The 19,915-nt window shown below is 44.8% G+C and overlaps 1 pseudogene; it reads left to right on the top strand.

Moving 5' to 3' along the window:
* Positions 1–7,651: 7,651 nt before the first annotated feature.
* LOC138287169 (OTU domain-containing protein 3 pseudogene) lies at positions 7,652–16,526 on the top strand (annotated as a pseudogene).
* Positions 16,527–19,915: the final 3,389 nt, after the last annotated feature.

The following is a 19,915-nucleotide window of genomic DNA, read 5'->3' as shown; positions in this document are numbered from 1 at the left end:
ATGGACCCAGACAAGCCAATCAACCAGAAACCAGCCAGGAGGACACACACAAGACCAGGGGAGGGAGAAGAAAAAGAGAAAGTGTTGTTTCAGTGTGGAGGAGCATGAAATACTGGTGAGAGAGGTGACAGAGCATCAACATCAATTCACTGTCACCTTAAAATTGCCAATTGGCGGGAGGGAGGCAATTTGGCAGGAGATAGTAGACAAGATCAACAGTGTGGCAGAAGGGAGGAGAACAGTAACTGAGTGCAAGATACGCTGGCATGATTGCAAGCGAAGGACAAAGACAAAAATGGCAAGGAACAGGAAGGCAGCACTGCAGACTGGAGGTGGTAGTCCAGCACCACAAGAGGACCTGTATGAGATGGAAGAGATGGTTGGAACTGGTCACTGGAATCTCAGGAAAGGCCAGCACAGACTACCAAGAAACACCACAAATGCAGGGTAAGTTGCATGGAGGAAATTAATGCTAAATTTTCAAGTGCAAGAAGGGGGAGGCGCATAGGACACACACAATGCATTTCAAAGGAGCACTGAGGGGCACATTGCACATGAAGCAAGTTGCACCATGCAGTTGTAAGCTACACATGTACCTTCGCCTTGGTAGTGCCATGCACCACAACACATACTCAACCTGGACAGACATCAGAGACTAGAAAGTCAGTCAATACCATTCCTGGGGTTACATCATGATGGTGTCCCTTGCCATAACACCTTGATACTGCCTTGCCTCATTTCCCAAACAAATGTGTGCTGTATCCTACTGCACACAATTAATTGCAACTGTTTCAACAGTACCCAGACATGCCCCAGTAGCACCACCGCCTGCACATTAACAACACATCCACATAAGGCAGCCACCACAGTGCAGTGCAGTGCAGTGAGGATGCCCCCTGGATGCAGGGAAAAATAATTTGAGCAGGCACTGGGGAAATAGTAGGGTAGTCCTGTATCACTGGAAACATGCCACTACCCAGAGCAACTAAACTGGGGTAGTGTGGAACCACACATCCTGATGTTGATCAGAAATGTGCCACTACAGAAAATATATACCACAGATAGCAAACTGTAGGTCACAACAGATACAGGCTGAGCCCACAACTACTCTGACACAACCATGTGAGACACATAGGAATAGGGAAATAACCACACACATGCAACACATGGTGTATGACTGTGAACATAATGGTGTATAGTTTCACATTGATGGGTGGGGGATGGTGCATGGGCAAGTCTGGTGCTGGTAATACTGCCAGTGCAGTGTACCCTTTGCGGTGTGCAGTATGAGTCACGCATTGGGATAGCGGGTGGAAATATGTCTGCTCATGGTAGCTCTGTGGAGCAGTTACAACAACATTGTTGATGGATCAAAAGAGTCAGTGCCAGTCTTGTGGTGCATTGGGTGTGACAGGACACGCTACTCTTAGCCCTGCAAATCAGGCAGTGAAAAGGTCAGAGGGGCAGTACATGGGACCCCCTGCACTGCCCATGCCAGGTACATGGGCTGTGCAGGGGCACCCAGGGGCACATCACCACAAACCTTTGCATGGGGGTTTCACCGCCATGCAATGGCTGGTGGAAAAGCAGAAACATACCTGGAGGGTATCTTTGAGCATAATACTGGTCTGGTGTCACAGGACAGGTGGCACTGCCAGTCTGTTAGCTGCTGAAAACCTGCAAATGCCATTCCATTGGCCCATGGGGCATTCCCTATTGACAACATGTGTCACTACCACCTGCGCTGTTGGGGTGGTCATATAGACAATGGCAGTCAGGTGGTCATAGGACTGCTGCACTTGTAGTGATGGACTAGTATGACTACCTGCAGAATCACCATCCAACTAGCTCGAGGCCCTGACCTAAGTTCAACTCCAGTTTACTGGCTATGTTCATAAACTAATTTACCATCAGGCACTGTCATATACAAAATGATGTACACATCAAAAAATTATACCCATGCTGGCCATCCCTGGGTCCACCCCTGTGCCTGTGTCAATTTAGCTGCACTGCCACTATGCTGCATCTCTTGCATCATAGTGCAAGGATGGCTGCATTGAGGAGAAGATCATAGTTGTGTAGGAAGGTGCACCTTCCAGCACATACAGAAGATGAAATGAAAATCTGCTAGGTCCATGTGTTCTGTGCTATCTAGCACACATACACATACATTAACATGAGGAGCTATCAAAGGAAAAAAATGCATAGTGTCTTGGCAGTGCCATCCCTGGGGTGGTGAAAGGCTTCAGTACAGCACGGGTGCATTTGAAACATGTAAGACTGGGACAGGGGCAATTTGCCATGTGTGTTGTTGTGGCTTGACCACTGAAACATCCATTGCAAGGCCCTACCATGCAAATGGATGCATAGGGAGGGTTGACAATAGCAAGATGGTGTCAAGCCACTAAAAGGATATACATCACACCTAGTAGATATGACACAGACATTTGTGGAACCTGAGCTTCCCCTCATGTGACACTCAGGTGGGGCAAAGGGCTGATGGACAGCAATCATGATGTACAGGAACAATGTTTGGGAAGTAAGATGACAATGAGCCTCCAATAGCAAGTCAATGATGTGACATGTCAACTTCCACAACACAGAAAGATTGATTTTACACCATCTCATTGCAGAGGATCATGGCCCTCCTGCTGGTCTATCTGTCCTGGAGTACCCCAATGACCTGAATGACCAGCTGATAACCATCAGCCAAGAGACCCTCCAAGAAGTCCTGGTATCCCTCCTGACACCACCTCCAGTCGCAAGGAGGACAAATAATGTAGCAGCCATTGCAGATGCCCCACCCAACACCCCAATAGCATGACCTGCCAGCACCAACACAGCTGAAGACTCTGAGGACCAAGGGAGCAGCTTTGAGAGGACAGTGGTAGGAGTCTAACGGGAGCTGGCCAAGGAGGTGCAGGTGGGGATGGAGACTATGGCAGCCAGCCTACAGGGTATGCTCCTGTGCCTTGTTATGGCGAATGAACATACTGCAGCCAAACAAGGCACACAGTCCCCACTGAATGGAGTCCAGCAGTGTCTGAGGGACATAGATGCTGCCATGAGGGAGAGGTCACAACAACTGCTCTTCCAAACTGGCAGCAGGCTGATTGAGGACAAGCTGGACTCCATGCACAGGGAAGTGTCCTCCCTCAGGGCAGACATGGCTGCCTACCACCAGGATGTTGCTGCTATCCTCATAAATCAGCAGCTCCTTGCTACAGTGATGCCATATGTTTTTTCCACTGATGGCAGCTGCCGGGAATTGGGATTCCACATCTCCAACCACTGAAGTGTGTGTGGCCCCCCACAGCCCCACCATCAAGGGCAGAGGAGACACCACACACATCGGAGGATGAAGATGTGGAACAGATCAGCTTCACTCGTAAGAGTTCCCGGTAGCACCAGCCCATGCCACATGGGCAGTGTTTTCCTTTGTCCTGTGCTTGAGATCATGCCAGAGTAAGCACAGTTGGACATGTGCACTTTTCACCGACACACTGTTGACCTGTCTGCTATGGACTGTCGTTGTCTCTCACTTACCAATTGGCAATTCTTGTTCCTCCGCACTTAACAACACTTTACCCAAAGCATGTCCCATGACATGTCCCTCAACCCTGGACTTGAGTTGTGTCACAATTGTATGGATTTCACAAATGGGGTCACTGACCCTGGACATTGTAAATATTGCACTACGACACTTGTGAATAAACACCTCCTACACAAAGAGCATGTCTTTGTGTATTGCGTATTGTGACACATCTACTATGCTTGTGATGTGTGTAACCATGTCATTAGTCACAGATTGTCAGTACAAGAGTGCAGGAATATGGGGGCACATACCTACACACAAGGTTCCAACATGACAAATGTCAATGCTGGTCTTGCCCCCTACAACCAATTCACTTAGTAAGTAAAAAATGAAGAATACATGTATGCTTCACTCACTACATATGGCAGGAATGGCTATGAAACAGTTCTCGGGCAATATCATCAGCTGGGAGTACCAGTAGAACACATTGGTGTGAAACAGAGGTACCTAACCTCATTAGTGACTGCCACTGGTCACTTTTGCAGGATAGTGTTCAAATGTAGGCTGTTGCCAGATGTGCCACAGTTTCCAACATTCCTACACAGGACCTGAACACTGACAGCTGAATTACCACACCTACCTGTCCAATACATAGTAAACATAGTTACCTTGAGTGGTGGGTACAGTGGATGGGAGATGCATGGACAAGTAGATGTGTTGTTGCTGCCAATGTGACAGCTCAGTTGTCAATAGGTGATGCACATGTCAAGAGAGGGATTCGGAGGCAGAGAGGAATCCCTAGGCCAACACACAATTTGCACTGTGCACTCATGGCAAGACCCTGAGACACTAGCATATAACACAAAATGTAGAGGAGTACGCAAAGATGTTTATCAAGTAATAAACTGAACTAAAAAAATTAATAAAACCTACCCTATCCTAAACTAACCTATTCTAACTATACTTAACCAACAACTAATGTTAACTACCCTATGCTAAACTTAACTAACACATTTAACGCCACACTCTAAACATTGGCCCCCCACACCCCTTAAGTTACAAGACACATGCAGGACAACATATACTAATACTACACATATACTAACTAAATCTAAACAAATATATATATTTTTTTATTTTTGTATTTTTTTTATATTTTTTTATTTAAAAAAAAACACATAGATACCCCAACATGACCCCCCAAACACCTACCCACCAATTAACACGTAAGAAGTAAAAATAACACCCCCCAAATCCACTAACTAAACTACATACATACACTTACCTAACACTAACGCCCTAAAACCCACAATAAAACATAACTTAAAATCTGAAGGGAGGGGACAGAACTTGGAGGTTGCAGTTCAGATGTTACTCAGATTTTGGCCTTCTTCAGTTTTTTTTAGGAACTTAAGCCTCTTGGTGTTGGCGGCCACCTCCTTCTCCAAACTGTCCAAACGTTTCAGGACCAGGGAAACATCCCTCTACAGATCCTGCAGCAATTGCATGTCCATGGCAGCATCTGGTGTGGGCTGTTGCACTGTTGTTGTTGTTGTAGCAGTTGCAGCCGATGTTGTAGGAGTGGTGCCAGCTGTGTCCCGTTGCACTGCTGAGGAGACAGATGTTTGCAGTGCCTTCTTTGCTACTGGGGGGACCCTTTTTGGAAATGCCCGCCACTCCCTTGTTGCCTTCTCTGCACGGTAGCAGTGAGCCATTCTTCGGAACCCAGATTCCACTGCCAGGATATGGCGGTACCTCACTGCCCTCTTTTGAAACGTGCGTAGCTCTTCATTGCCTATGTTGGCAGCTGTTAAATGGAGACAGGCAACCATCAGTGTCAGCATTGTGTTGAGTTGTACAAATTAATAGCTTACACTGCTACATCTAACTACACATGCACTTCAACTCTCATTCCAGAAAAGACAATGGCCCTGATAAATGTAATGGCAGCGCTGCCTTAGAATCATTTTATTGACACTTGAAAATGAACCAAAGATATGGAAGTGTGCATTGCTTTTGCATAATTAAGTATAATGCAAATGCAGCGCAAACTTTACATAGATCAGGCCCAAACTTCCTCATCATCTGTGTCTATTTACAGCCATACATCACCACCAACTTGGACATATTAATGGGAGGATGGGATGCTGTTGGTAACCATCAGGGGTCAAAGCTGATGGGTACACAAGCAAGCCTGATCAATATGACTGTAACCTACACTGCGAGCATCACATCTACCTACTAATTTGGTATCCCTCTCCCCTTGAGCCTAAGGGGGGATGGCCATGCAATCCATCATCTCAACTGTCCTCGTCATCCACCAAGGCATGCCGATTCATACATGGAGTCAAGGAGTGGACCATATGTTAGGAGGGCTGAGAACTAGGAAGCTGGTATCCAAAGGTCTATCACATCTCCATCCATGTGTCTAGGTGTAGACACACATGAGTGCCTTATCTGCCACTACCATTCTTTAAACACCCATTTCCATGCCAGCTCACATTTGGCCGTGACCTGCATGCAAGCCAATTACATTCCACATAAGTGTAACGTACATGGAGTACAAAAGACGGAGCGCCATGCTGGGGGACAATTGCCAGCCCAGTCCTCCATCTCCATGACAGTACAGGGGTGCACCAAATTCGGTTTAATATGGTGCAACCCTGTGTTGTGCGAGTGATGGAGTGCGCCACTACCAATATTCTTACAGAGTTGCACTCTGTCATTCTAAGTCACACACGGCCCTCCATGTGGCTTGTCACAACCTTGTGTACACAATGCTGGCCATTGTGACCCTCTGGTGGCGCATGGGGATCCTTTAAGTGGGCCATAATGTCAGCATCCAGCCTACTTTTATATCTGATCATTGGACAGCTTATCACATATGGCATTGTATTCAACACACATGACTCACTCACACCAAACCCTGGATTACTTCACAGGACACACATTATCACACTTACCGGATACATCTGGGTCCTCAAATCGCGCAACTTCGCCGATCGTGTAGGGGGCAGGTTCACCTGTAAGACATGAATGGAAAAACATGCTTAGTGTCATATCACAGTCATTGCGAGTGGATAACAAATTTCAGTGTGAACTAGTTGACAGGAGTGAGCTAGTTATCCTAGTGGAAAACAGTGCAACAGACACACCACTACGATGACACAATGACACAGACACTCAGGTGAGTTAGAGCCACACATCTGAACACTAACACTGGGCCAGAGACTCATGCAGTGCTACACCCTGCAACATCCATATGTGGGCCATCTATAGAATACACAACAACATGGTATAAGGGGGGTTGTGTAAAAAAACATGACACTAACCTGGTGCTTTGCAGGACATATGACTCAGGTACTCAAGCCTGTCCTGAAAGGCACCCAGAGGCGCTTTGTGATAGACATGACACTCAATTTTAAGTCTGCAAAGATCATGCATTGATTAATCCATGACTGATGTGGCAAAGTTGTCTAATGGTATCAAATGCCCCATATACATTGCCCCGTAAGGCGGGTAAACCCCCTTTGCTAACATAATGGCAGGGGTCATGTCCGTGAAATGGTGACAAAGTTACGCTATACATGCATTGCCCAACTTTGTTGACACAATACAGGGAAAATATGGAAGGCTGGCCTTGGCGTTTCATACATGACACTATGTCGGGGCACAGATGTTGCCATGGCCTCTGAAATGTTTGCCTATATGATCGTTGTGCAGGACTCACCAGACACTTGGCCTGCATTGGTATCATGGTTGGACATGTGAACTCCAGGCCTAGACTGGCGCAGATACACTTCATTATGGTTACATCCAACCTGTCCACAAGCATTGCATACAGCACTCCAACTCATCTGCTACTGTTTTTTAAGAGCAGTGAAAAGTAAATAGTATGCCAATGGGAGACTTACCAACAGGTCCTCCGATCTCAACACCAAGGTGATCGAGGAAATCCTGCTCCTTGGCCACCAGATCTGCCCAGCGATGCTTGAGCTGGTGCTCATTCCTGCCGCTCCTGTACACTCTCTTCAGGTGGTAGAGTATCTTCCCAACCGCAGCCGCCTGGCCTTGGTCCATTATCCCTGGATGACCCGGCTACCCATCTCTAGCATCATGGGCAGGTAGGGGCATACCAGCCACACAAATCCATCCAGCTCATTCTCTGCCATCCTCGTCAACCTCCACCTACCAGACATGTTGTATATGGTCAAAGGTGAAACCAAATACCAAGAAAATATGAAAATAAATGGAAAGTTAACCCCACTAACTAATCCCAACTATCCCAAATGCGTAACTACCCCGGACAGACACCCCACAGTACAAATACAAATATAGGCAAAAAACAGACAAAATCACAACTAGTGGGACAAAATGCATAACAGAACACGACAGGAGGGACACCACAAACTTCAATACACAATCAAGACACGACCACCAGCTCCAAAACACAACTACACAGTCATAAAGGCACAGACTGTAAGAAGAAAGTGAAACTATACCCACTGTACCTTGCTTGTAGACAGTATTTTCTATTACATCAGATCCTGTCCCTGTGCGTCACGTTTTTCAGTTATGCATGTATTTATTTGAAACATTTTTAATTTGCATAGGTTTTTTTAGACGCATAACGTTGCTTATGTAGACATGATGGTTATGCGTCAATTTCACTGAGGGCAGCTTTGAGAGGAGTGAGAAGGTGGAATTCACGCTAAGGGCCCATGTGTCATTTACCTTGCGTTTGCAGATGTTTTAGACACATTTGTGTCATGTTTTTTGACTCAACTCCTGATTGCGTGTTTTTTTTTGCATTGTCCTTAGATGCACCCTTAATCGACATACATATGACATGGGCTGTGCTGCAGTGTGGCATATTGGGTATGGGCACATGTGGTAGTCCAAGCAACAATGTGATAAGGGTGTGATTGGTCTGTTCCACCAAGGTGTGTGTTACAGAGTCAACAGCATGCAAATTGTTGCACGTCGTGCCTATGTATGCATGTGTGACAAAAGTGTATGCACATATGTTTGGCATGCAGTACAATGCAATAGTTCTGATTTGTGATTGTGTATTGTGTTTTTGTCTGTGATGTGTGATGTTGTCATACGGAGCATAATATTTAAAGCTATACACACAAGTCAGGCATTGTTGATGATTGGTGAACCATTGCTACCTAGGAAATATTACCCGACAACTGTCTCCGTATGTAGATATTGGGTTTATGGAGATTTGTGTGAAGCCTGGATATTTTTCAGACATGTGTACATCTTTGGTACATAGTGTGTATGACACACTCAGCCTATCTTCCACCGAGAATATGTTTTGATCACAAATGTTTGATTAAACTTGCTGCATTAACCAATGGTTGTTGGTTTGTGTGGTGGACCAGCATCCCTAGCTGCATATGGTCTCATCCATGCTGATGTGCATTCCACAGACGTGTTCGTGCAATGTGTGAGGTCATGTGTACCCTGTGTCAGGATTGTGCCCCTTGGCAGTGGCAGGACAGATTACCATAAATATTCTGCGCAGGCCCAACTTTTACCATTAGTTGTTATTCCTGGGCAAATCATAATGACTGTAGTTACTAATGATGCCCCTCATGTCACACAGGTTCCATGCAGCCATTGCAACTCTCACACTGAGTTGTGACAGTGTTCATTTCCAACATGCCTTAATTCCTATTATTTGACATCCACTACCTCATGTGTGGGCCCCTGCATACATCCTACTTGGACATGATGTAGTTGCGCCTGATGACCTTTTGACTAACAAGTTGGCAACGTGGATGTACAAACTATGTAGTGGTCTATAGATTGTGTCCTTTAGTTGTCACATACCAGTGATGAAGCTGTTAGTGATGGTGGCAGTACTATCTTACACATCACATATGTTTTTGCAACAGTACTTGTCAGATTCCTATTGGTAACATGATCCCTGAACTTTAAATCACATTCCTATGCTATGTGTAGTGGAGATTGAAGAGACCAAAGCAGGATTGGTTGTATTAGTGAAGTGTTTATTTACAAAATTGTCAAGGTGAATTCACTGGTTCTTAAGAGTAAAAGTTGTCAACCATGTGCTGTCTCCAGCGTACCCCAGCAGCTGTGTTGTGCTGTTCTCCCCCCATATTGTTACCACTATCCTCCTCCTCCGCCTCCTCCTCAGGCAGGTCATCTACCTGGTCATACATCATAATGTTCATCCTCACAAATATTTTATTCAGGTTAGCACATGTCAGGATAATTTTGCACACAATGTGTGAGGCATACAGAAGGCTGCGTCCTGTAAGGTCCAGGCACCTGAATCTTGTTTTCAGTATGCCAAATGTCCTTTCCACGATATTGCATGTCTTACAGTGTCCCTCATTGTATGCACGCTCTGCTGCTGTGCTTGGGTTTGCAAACGGGTTCATCATCCATGACTGTATGCTAAACCCTGATCCCCTGCAAAAGATAAAAGGTGTAAGTTGTTGTTTAGGCTTGCAACAAGTTCGTCATGTACCATGGCAGTTGGTATTTTGAGTTTGTTGTGACTCATACGTGTTTGTGGTATGGTGTGAGTTCCTGGCCTTGTGCAAAGTTTTCTTAGCACTGTTTTGTTGAACATGACAATCCTGGGTATGGGCTCAAGGACCTGGGATATATATTTTGGAATCCTAACTGATGCTCAGTATATATGTACCATGTGTTGTGTAGTGGACCTTTGTATCAGTGTGCTCTCATTAGAGAGGACATGACATATCCTCACAACACAATGGGGTCAGATGTGGTGACAACCTGGTAGCCCTACAGAGCCTGGACATCCCAGCCATTTTGACGAGTCATTACAGATGAAGTGCAACGCTTAGGCACATTTTAGTGAGCAAGTGACAATGCACAACACAGCTCCAACATTGGCAGCACTGTGCTGCAACATTTTCACTATGCAGGAATGCTCCATGTGTGACATGTTACTAGGCAACCCTTTGTTGTCCCCTGCCCTGCGCCTAATATGCAGCTGTGCACCAATACTACCAATCTTGCACCAGGGTGATTGGCTAGCTGCCCTCTGGAGTTGGATGTATCTATGCAGGAAGGGACACCTTCCTATACAAATACATTTTTGATGGACAATTGGCTCTTTCTGTGTGTGCAGCAGTATGCAACATGCATAGGTGGCAACATTCCTATAAGGTCAAAACACAGTCTATTTCCTTATTGCAAGCTGCAAACGGCACCCCAGGGATGTTGTTTGATGTTGGCACTGCCTCAGGTTTTAGGTGACACTTATATCTGTGTCAGCATCATAATGCTATGTATCTTGTGGTGACAGACCTGCAGCTACACACATTGCAAGCCCCTTCCACTCTAAGTGCTGTGTGGGAGATTGGCCGATTTCCAATGTGGCTTCAAGTCACAAAAGAGTGGTCATCCGCAAACCTGTACATACAGTGCAGGCCATGACAATGACACTGGGAGTTCTTACATAGGTCCCTTAGTGACCCTGAGTGGCAGCTGATGTTTGTGCTAGCCATCAGGTGTCCAAGGGTGTGTATCCCATTGTTTCAGGATGATCAACATCACTACCAATGTCTCTCATATCTTCCACAACACGAATCAGCATTTATACTGTCCACACATGCACAGTGCAGGCTATGGGATGGAGCTCAGCTACTTAGCAAATGTGTACCTTAGCACAGTGCATGTAAGGTCAGTGATGTCCTATATACTCCTACAGGGTCCCACTATGGCACCCATGATCTGCACTGTCTGACAGTGACTCTGCCCCATGGTGGGCCATTTATTGCTTATGGTACAGATATGATGGTGTTGTGGCTCAGCAAGTGGTGCATGTGAGGTGGCACTACAGTTGGTGTGGTGCCACTTCTCACAAATCTGGCACATGGTATATGATGGCCATTAATGTTATATGTTGATGAGATGCAGTTGCTATTGGCACCAGTTATCTGGCATTTGATGTTTGTTCTGGCAGAGACTTGCACAGCATGATTTGAGGGATCTGTGCCTATGTGTGACATACATTACATGAGCATGGTGTATACCATTGACATTGCTGTGCTATTTTTTGTTTGGTGTACTGTGTGTGTGAAGTGTACATAGTGGGCAACCTGTGGGTACTTGTAGTGGTTTGTGTGCATCTTCTGTTTGCAAAGGTACTTATCTGCACCTGTCCTTCACGTGGTGTGCCTGTCAAGTTTTGGGTGTGTTACTTACATGTGGGTGCATGTGTTTGTGGTGTGCACTGATTGTGCTGTACTGCAGCATGGTGCAGCATGGTGCATATGTGTTGTTACCTTCACATCTGTGTTACTCTGGCCATCTGCTTTTGGAGTGGTGTATGTCTTGTGTGTCCTACAGGGTTTGTGTGTTGTTTGTAAATTGCTAGGTTTGTTGACTTACCCACAAGTAGTACATTTCCATATTGTTTATCCTGGAAGTGTTTGTTGATCCTGCTGTGCCTGAATATGTAGGCATCATGGACACTCCCAGGATACTTGGCCAAAATGGTTGTGACTAGTCCCCGGTGGTCCACTATGGCCTGCACATTTATGGAATTCGTGTGTTTGCGATTCCGTTATAAATGCTCTGTTTCTGCAGGAGAAACAAGTTGGATATGGGTGCAGTCAATTGCACCAAGCACATGCGGGAAGCCATCAAATTGTGTTGGGAAGCTGATGTTGCGGGGTGTCAGTGAGATAATTGCGTCTAACACCTTTGGCAGGAACACTGAGAATGACAGCTGTGACGCACCAGCAACCAGGGCACCCGTTGCTTGAAATGAGCCACTTGCCAGCATGTGCAGGACAGCTAGCAGCTTTGTCACAGGTGGTATATTATGTGGGGTCTGCAGGCTGGCTGTGATCTGTGGCTCAGTGTTGGGCAGAAGGTGTAGTATGGCTTGACGGTTGAGTCTGTAGGTCCTTATAATGTCTTGTTCCCTGAGGCCAAGGAGGATTGTCCTGTTTCTGAATATCCTCTCCTGCATCTGCGTTGCCTTTGTTGGCCCCCATGTGGTGGTGGTGGTTGCTGCTGTTTTTGCTGTCCTCTACGGCGTCTTGCAAGCTGGAGCAGTATCACTTCCATCTTGTCCTGTGGGTTGGTAATGTTACTTCTGTGTGTTTTCCTTAAGTAGTGATGTGTGGGCCTCATTTTAACGCCTTGTCTGGCCCAGGCATTACAATTTGATGCAAATGGGAGTTAACGTCATTTTTTGGGTTCGCCTCCCACCTGTGCATCATTTTTGACCAGGTGGATAAATATGGTGGTAGGGGCTTAGAGTCATTTAGTGGACAACAACGCCTCCCTTGCATCTCATTGGTGCAAGGTGGTTTCATCACCTGGAGCCCTCTGAGCCCGCAGTATGTATAGTCCTGCTCCACATCCTCTATAGTTCTCTGAATTCACCTCCTTTCCTTTACAAGCAGTTGTCCTCTATGGCCCCTGGTACTTCCTTCACCTCAAGTACCGACAGCCCCGTTGCCTACTTTGGACATGTGTTCTCCCTTTTCCTTATCTCCTTCCCTTATACTGCAGTTGTCCAAATGTGCTGCCAATCTACCTTCTGGTCTCCTTCTCCTCCCTTCCACTATTTGCCAATTCTGTCTCCCCTGTACCTGCATCATACAGCGGAGGTACCTATTGCCTGACACCTGTCACACACTCTATACAAAGCCCATCTTTCTGAACTTTGTGCTCAGCGACCCTTTCACATCCCCCTTTTACTTTCTCCAATTGTGAACTCATACCAGGGTGAGATTTCACCCCACTCCCGCTGACTCTTGTCAACCCAAGGTTTCAGGTGCTAGTGAGACAGCTATTAGAGTCTTGAAGTACCATGGAATCGCCCATATCTCATTACCTAATAGGGTCTGAGGCCTTCATAAGAGCCAAAGAACAAACCAGAAGCTAAAATACAAACAGGGAAGTTCCCCCTGCTATTCTGGAGCTTGGACCATTTGCACCATTGTCAGATTGAGCCACTGCCATTTGCATGGAACCACCTCTGTACAATCCAGGTTGTTAGGCTGGCTATGTTGACAATCACTGTGAAGTGTAATTTCCTCTTCTTTCATAATGCACCACCAATAGTTCAAGTATTTGCAGCCTGATAGAGAGCTGCTCAGGTTCTTATTTAGCCTCTCTTGCCTCAAACAGCAGCGCCCTTCCATACATACCTCAGCCCGTCTCTCTCATTCTTTAGCAGTACCAAGCAGCAAGGCAGAATCACATCAGCAAGATTGAGCCACCGTACAGCAAAAGTGCAAATGAATTTGGGGAGCTGGATGGCAAGATACCACATCGGGAAGTGAGTGCTTTCTGGCAGTAATGCATTTAAACAGTACATCAGGTCAGGGGTGGACCATAGAGATCAAGTTACCACCAACAATTCAGATTGTCTACAATGACAAGGGTGTTTTTGAGTAGGTCCTACTCTTGCATCTGCGAGATAGTAGTGTTGGAGCATTTACTTCCTTCGCAGGAATCAATGCCCATTGAGGCCAACGGATCTTTGGACCCAGCATAAAGGTGTAGAAAACCAAACAACAGCATGTCTAATGTCACCATACAAGGAAAACTCCAATCGGAAATACATTTAAGGGATTTCATTACAAACTTAAACTCAAAATCATGTACACAATTCTCAAGATAAAGTTATGAAGAAACAGAATCACTAAGGGTTGACCAAGGCAACAAAATACGTTCAGGCAAACTAACACTAGCAGGGCTATACACTTTATAAATCCAAAACAAAACATCAATGGAATTATCTGATGAACAGAAAACAAGTGTTGCTCAGTTTTAATAAGCATGAACGTGAATCAAATCATCAAGCTTCAATGAGTATGGGCTTGGGAAACCCTACAAATTAACTAATCAGGGAATAACATGTGCTGGACAGAACACATGTGGGCAAAAGACAAAAAAACAAAAAGAATTTGGAAAAAGGTAATGTCCGGCAACAGGTCTCTAACTAAGATGGTCAAAAACTAAGTAAAAAGAGAAAGTGTCAGCATATCAGAAGCTCGGTCAAGAGTCTTCTTCTTTGGGTTAGGGAGAAATCTCTAAGACTCAGCAAGGCATTTCAGAAGGGCAAAAGTAAGGAGGATTATACATCTTAGAGTCCAACGAGTTCAGCATGCAATATGGGATGGGGTAAAATGATCTGACCAAAGTCCATCCGGGCATCGGTATAGTAAAGTTCAAAGGGCAAGATGATTCATCAGTTGACCAGATGTTGAATGGGTAATATCCAATAGAAATTGATCATGCAACTCCAACTTGAAACATTGGTATGGTTTCCCAGGTTTGTCTTGAGAACGGTGTCCATATGCAGTCTTCCATGCAAGATTAAAACAAATGTATATACTATCAGTCCACAGTCAGGAAGTTTCATCCTCAAGGACATTTTCCCATACCCTCTATGTGTAAAACAATAGGAATCTATAAGGAAGCTAGCATTCTCAGGGGAGTGAAATCTGTAAGAATGGTATACATAAGCAAGATGACAAAAGTTTCTGCACAGTCACTAATACAGGGAATAGGAGGCCTCATTTAGGCTAATGCAAGTGAATTAAAACAGCACATTATTTATTCAAATAATACACTTCTCAATATGCAAACTATAACTTTAGCATTAATGACTTTCATTAACATTCATGTTACAGTACCTTTAACGCAAAATAACTTTGAAAATACATTTCTATTAGTGTAGCGCAGAACTGCATTTCTCTATTTTTGCATACAAATTTAAAACACTTATCATCAAAAATGTAATATCATTTTAATGCAGACGGTTAATTAAGTCTCTAAAATATAACATAATAACAGATTAATTCTTCAAACAAGTAATTTAACCTCAATACCACCTAGGTATCAAGGCCTAGTCTAAGATGAATGCACACTAACATGCCTTCCCAGTGCATCACTTTACAATCAAACTATTAATACTTTGATTAATATAATGCACAGACTATCATGTAAGGATAATCACTGTGACATGAGGATAGTACTAAAAGTTCTGCTGCAGTTGTGGACACTGTGATCAATTATATTTGGCTCATTTTCACAGTTTGCCACATTTTATCTAGAATTGTTTTCTTAGCAATCTAAGTCATCCATATTCGTTCTTTCAGAGGCTAAAACCCAAGCTGTTCTTTTGCAGATCAGATTTCTATAGAACCCCAAGTCCAGGCTAAGTCACTGCTGCTGTTAAATACGGCAGCCCAGTGATTGAAAAAGGGAGGAATGGGCATTTCGACAGGCTCATGGTAAGGAGTGGCACAACCAAGTCCCCGAAGAGCAGTTCAGCCTGAATGAGCAGCTCAGGGCTCAAAGTCTGCACATTTTAGGAGTTGTCGGGAGTGGAATTGCCTATTCAGGGTTGTTGGTGACCAGCTAGAGGGTCTTTCCTGCAATAATTTGAAGCACCCACAGACAACCGTGGACTACACAAACAATCAATAACAGGATTTGTATGCTTCTGTGGAAGATGGTGTGCCTTTTGATAGACATGTTGGCAACATGGAGAAGCCAGGGACATTCGCTGACAATGATGCAGTTGTAGCACTTGCACAAAACCATCAGGTGCATGTTGTGATACAACAGCGGAACAATCTATTGTGGCAGGTTCATGGAACAGACAAGCCTTGTGCCCAGGAGTTACATATTGTGTATCACTATGGGGAACTTTAAGACAATGTGAGGCATCTTAATGTAACTCAGAGCATCCTGGCTATCTTCAGACTCAAATGATTTGTAATGATGGTTTAAATTGGAATGAGAGAAACCATCTCCATGGTTTTAGGAACAAGACATAGGATTGGGCTGATGAGGACTCTCAGCAGGACCTGGATGAAGCAGTGTACAAAGTGTGCAATGCTACAGACTTCTCAGATGTAAACTGATCCTGCAGAACCTTGAAGCTGAGCGCTATGATAATGCTGAGTCTCCAAACGGACAAATTCAGCTGAATAGATACCAAGATTGAATCTGTATAGCAGCATGCAAAAATCTTTCACCTCCTGTTGGACCTGGCCCTTTTTGCAGGTTCGTCTCCAATCTTTTTGCCTCCTTCCTCCTATTTTGTCTGACCAGTTTTTGTTGGTTTTAGGACTCTGGGCACTTTACCACTGCTATCCAGTGCTAAAGTGCATGTGATGTCTGCCTAAATTGTATTGGTGATTTGTTTATCCATATTTGGCACATCTGATTTACTAGTAAGTCCCTGCCATAGTGCACTGCCTGTAAATCTAATGCTACTAGTGGGCCTGCAGCACTGATTGTGCCACCCACATGAGTAGCCCTGTAAACATGTCTCAGACCTGCCACTTCAGTGTCTGTGTTTGCAGTCTTACTCTGCCAATTCGACTTGGAAAGTGTACCCACTTGCCAGGCCCAAACCTTCCCTTTTTAAACATGTAAGGCACCCCTAAGGTAGCCCCAAGGTAGCCCCATGGGCAGAGTGCAGTGTATGTTAAAGCTAGGACATGCACTTGTGTGGTTTTACATGTCCTAACAGTGAAATACTGAGCAGCATAGAAATATGGTGTTTGGAGTCTCTCAACTCACAATTTAAAATACCTCTTTCAGTAAAGTTGTTTTTTAGATTGTTAGTTTGAAAATGCCACTTTTAGAAAGTAGGCATTTTCTTGCTTTAACCATTCTGTGATTCTGCCTGCTTGTGGATTCCCTGTCTGGGTCAATTTGACAGTTGGGCTGTTTGTGAGTCCCCTCAAGAAACTGAGACAAAGGGTGCTTGGGTGTAGCCTGCATATCCTGGTGAGCCATCAGTGCTAGAGTGGAGGGAGGAGTGGTCACTTACACCTGAATGGGATGTGCCTGCCCTCTCACAATGCAGTCTCCAACCCCCTGGTGTGTGTCTGGGGCCTGGCCTGGGCGAGGCAGGATCTTGTGAACATCAGAGACTTTCCTTTGAAGTTTGTCTTCTTCAAATGCAGAAAGGGATATAAGTAGTGGACCCAAAACCCCAGACTTTAGATTTCTTCAAGATCACTTCTGTATTCAAGAGGAACTTGAATGTGCTGCCCCTGCCTGTGCTTTGTTGGGCTATTCTGCAGTTGCTGCTTCTGCCTTTGGAAGAGGACAAAGACCGGACTTTGTTGTGCATTCCTGCTTGAGAAGAATTTCCAAGGGCTTGAACTGAGCTTGCCTCCTGTTTTGAAGACTCAGGGCCATCATAGACCTCCTCTGCCTGCATCTGGACTCTCTGCTGAGACTCCTGCCAAATTGTGCGCTATCCAGTCCCTGGACCCTTGAAAGGTGAAGCTGGCAGAACAAGAGCTGAAATCCACATACAGAACGCCGTGCGGGGAACATTTTTACGCACTATCTGCAACACAGCTGATCAACTATGTGCCGCCGGCTTCGCTGCTAAAATCAATGCTCCACCTTCTTCGCAGATGAGAGATAGACGCATAGCAGCTGGAGAAATGATGCACAACACCCGCTTGCGGCTGCTGATAATGACGCAAACCCCATGCAGCTTGGTTTTCTAACACTGTATGACCGGTTTTCTCATGCATTGTCCCTGGGTGTCAATGTCATCCCAACCCTGCACGGATCCGAGGTGCCCCATCCGAAAATCAATGCATCTTTCTCTTGCAAGGGAGCAAAACGACGTATCGCCGACCCGACCGGAGAAGAAACGACACACGGCCTCACCTGTGAGTAAGGAATCAACGCATCGCTGACTTTTCCAACGCATGCTCACCTGTGCAGCTTTATGTTTTTAAGCAAACCAGGTACTTTGTGCAAAATCAACATTTCCATTGTTTGCTATGGAGTAAGACTTGTGTATGTTAGATTTCTGTCATTTTGGTCTTGTTTGATTTAGATAAATATTGCCTATTGTTCTAAACTGCTGTGGTATCCTATTGTAGTGTTTGCACTGTATTACTGTGTGTGTTGGTACAAATACTTTATACATTGCTTCTGGGATAAGCCTGCCTGCTTGTGGCATGCTACCAATGGGATGAGTGGGGGTTAACCAGATGTGTTTCTCCTTTGCCCTGACTAGAGTGAGGGTCCTTGCTTGTACAGTGGTAACCTAACTGCCAACCAAAGACCCCATTTCTAACACCTCCCAGCCCAGCTTTGTGTGAAGATGAGGTAAGAGCAACTAGAAGCTTCAGTAAACTAGGAAATGGCCAGAACAAAGCTGTTAGTCAGCTCACGAAACACAACAGTCATAAACATCAGGATGGTAGCTCTAGACAAACAGTTCCACTGGCCAGCCACACTGAAGAAAATGGGGCAGATGGAATCAGAACTCAGAGGCCATCCAACACACAGTGGATAGAGCAGCAGTGGCAAGAGAAGAAGCAATGGCAGAAGGAGAAACATTGGCAAAAGATATTGGTAGACCCTCAGTTATATTGTGAACAATAATTTGAGCCAGATGCTCAGCCACGAACAGTTGATTCTGGTTAAAACCTTTTCAGCAGATTGAGCTTGGAGAAACCTAATTTTTACAACAGACTTTAAAAGATTAAAAGGAGAGCCTCCTAAAAACACATTCAATTTCACTTTAGGAAATTGGGTTCCTTAGTTGATCCAATAATAACGCATTCAATATGTCCAGCTCTCTGACAAAGACCCCAGCTTCTGTTTAGAAGAAACGGCACAGTCTCAGATCACCCTGGTGCCCATGGAGCTCTTTTGGATTTCCCGTCTATTTTTCTTCATTTCTATTAGATTAAATTATATTTTCATTAAATCTTCTCTTTCGGAATGTGATTTTGTTGCATTTCATAATCTTACGGAGGTCGTCACTGCTAACTGATGTGATAAGTCACACATTAAAAAATCGCCCTATTCAAATAAACAGTATTTAACATGGCAAACATATGCTTCAAAGGGCGTCCATGCATGCTTTCAGAGACACTATGGTGTTTATTCCATTGGCAACCATTAGCTTAACCTGACATCTTTGGCATACAACCAGCCATGAAAAGCCGACCGTTCTTGAGAAACGTAGGTACAAAGCAGCATTCTGTGTCTCTAAAACTGAGGTTCTTGGAGACAAACAGTACTTGTTCATAAACTACTCGGACCACGATCACAAACATGATACTAAGAGGGTCCACGTTATTGCCAGTTCTGTGCTGAAAATTCCAGATGTGGCAGCGAAATCACATTCTGCACTTCATATAAAAACAGGCTAATGCTTTGTTTCCAGGAAACCTAATACTGTGTTCACAGCCTGTTGGTGGAGATGCCAAAAACAGAACTCTGTAAAATGCCAAAATGGAGCGCTAATAAGCATAAACTGCATTTATGACCTGCTTCACTTAAAATAATCTATAAAGTGTTAAGCATGATCCAGAAAAAGCCTCTTCGCAAAAGCTACTAGAATGT

Source organism: Pleurodeles waltl, chromosome 4_1 (genome assembly GCF_031143425.1).
Source record: "Pleurodeles waltl isolate 20211129_DDA chromosome 4_1, aPleWal1.hap1.20221129, whole genome shotgun sequence".
NCBI classification, from domain to species: domain Eukaryota; kingdom Metazoa; phylum Chordata; class Amphibia; order Caudata; family Salamandridae; genus Pleurodeles; species Pleurodeles waltl.
The sequence above is the reverse complement of the archived record's forward strand: the minus strand, read 5'-3'. Positions and strand labels throughout refer to the sequence as shown.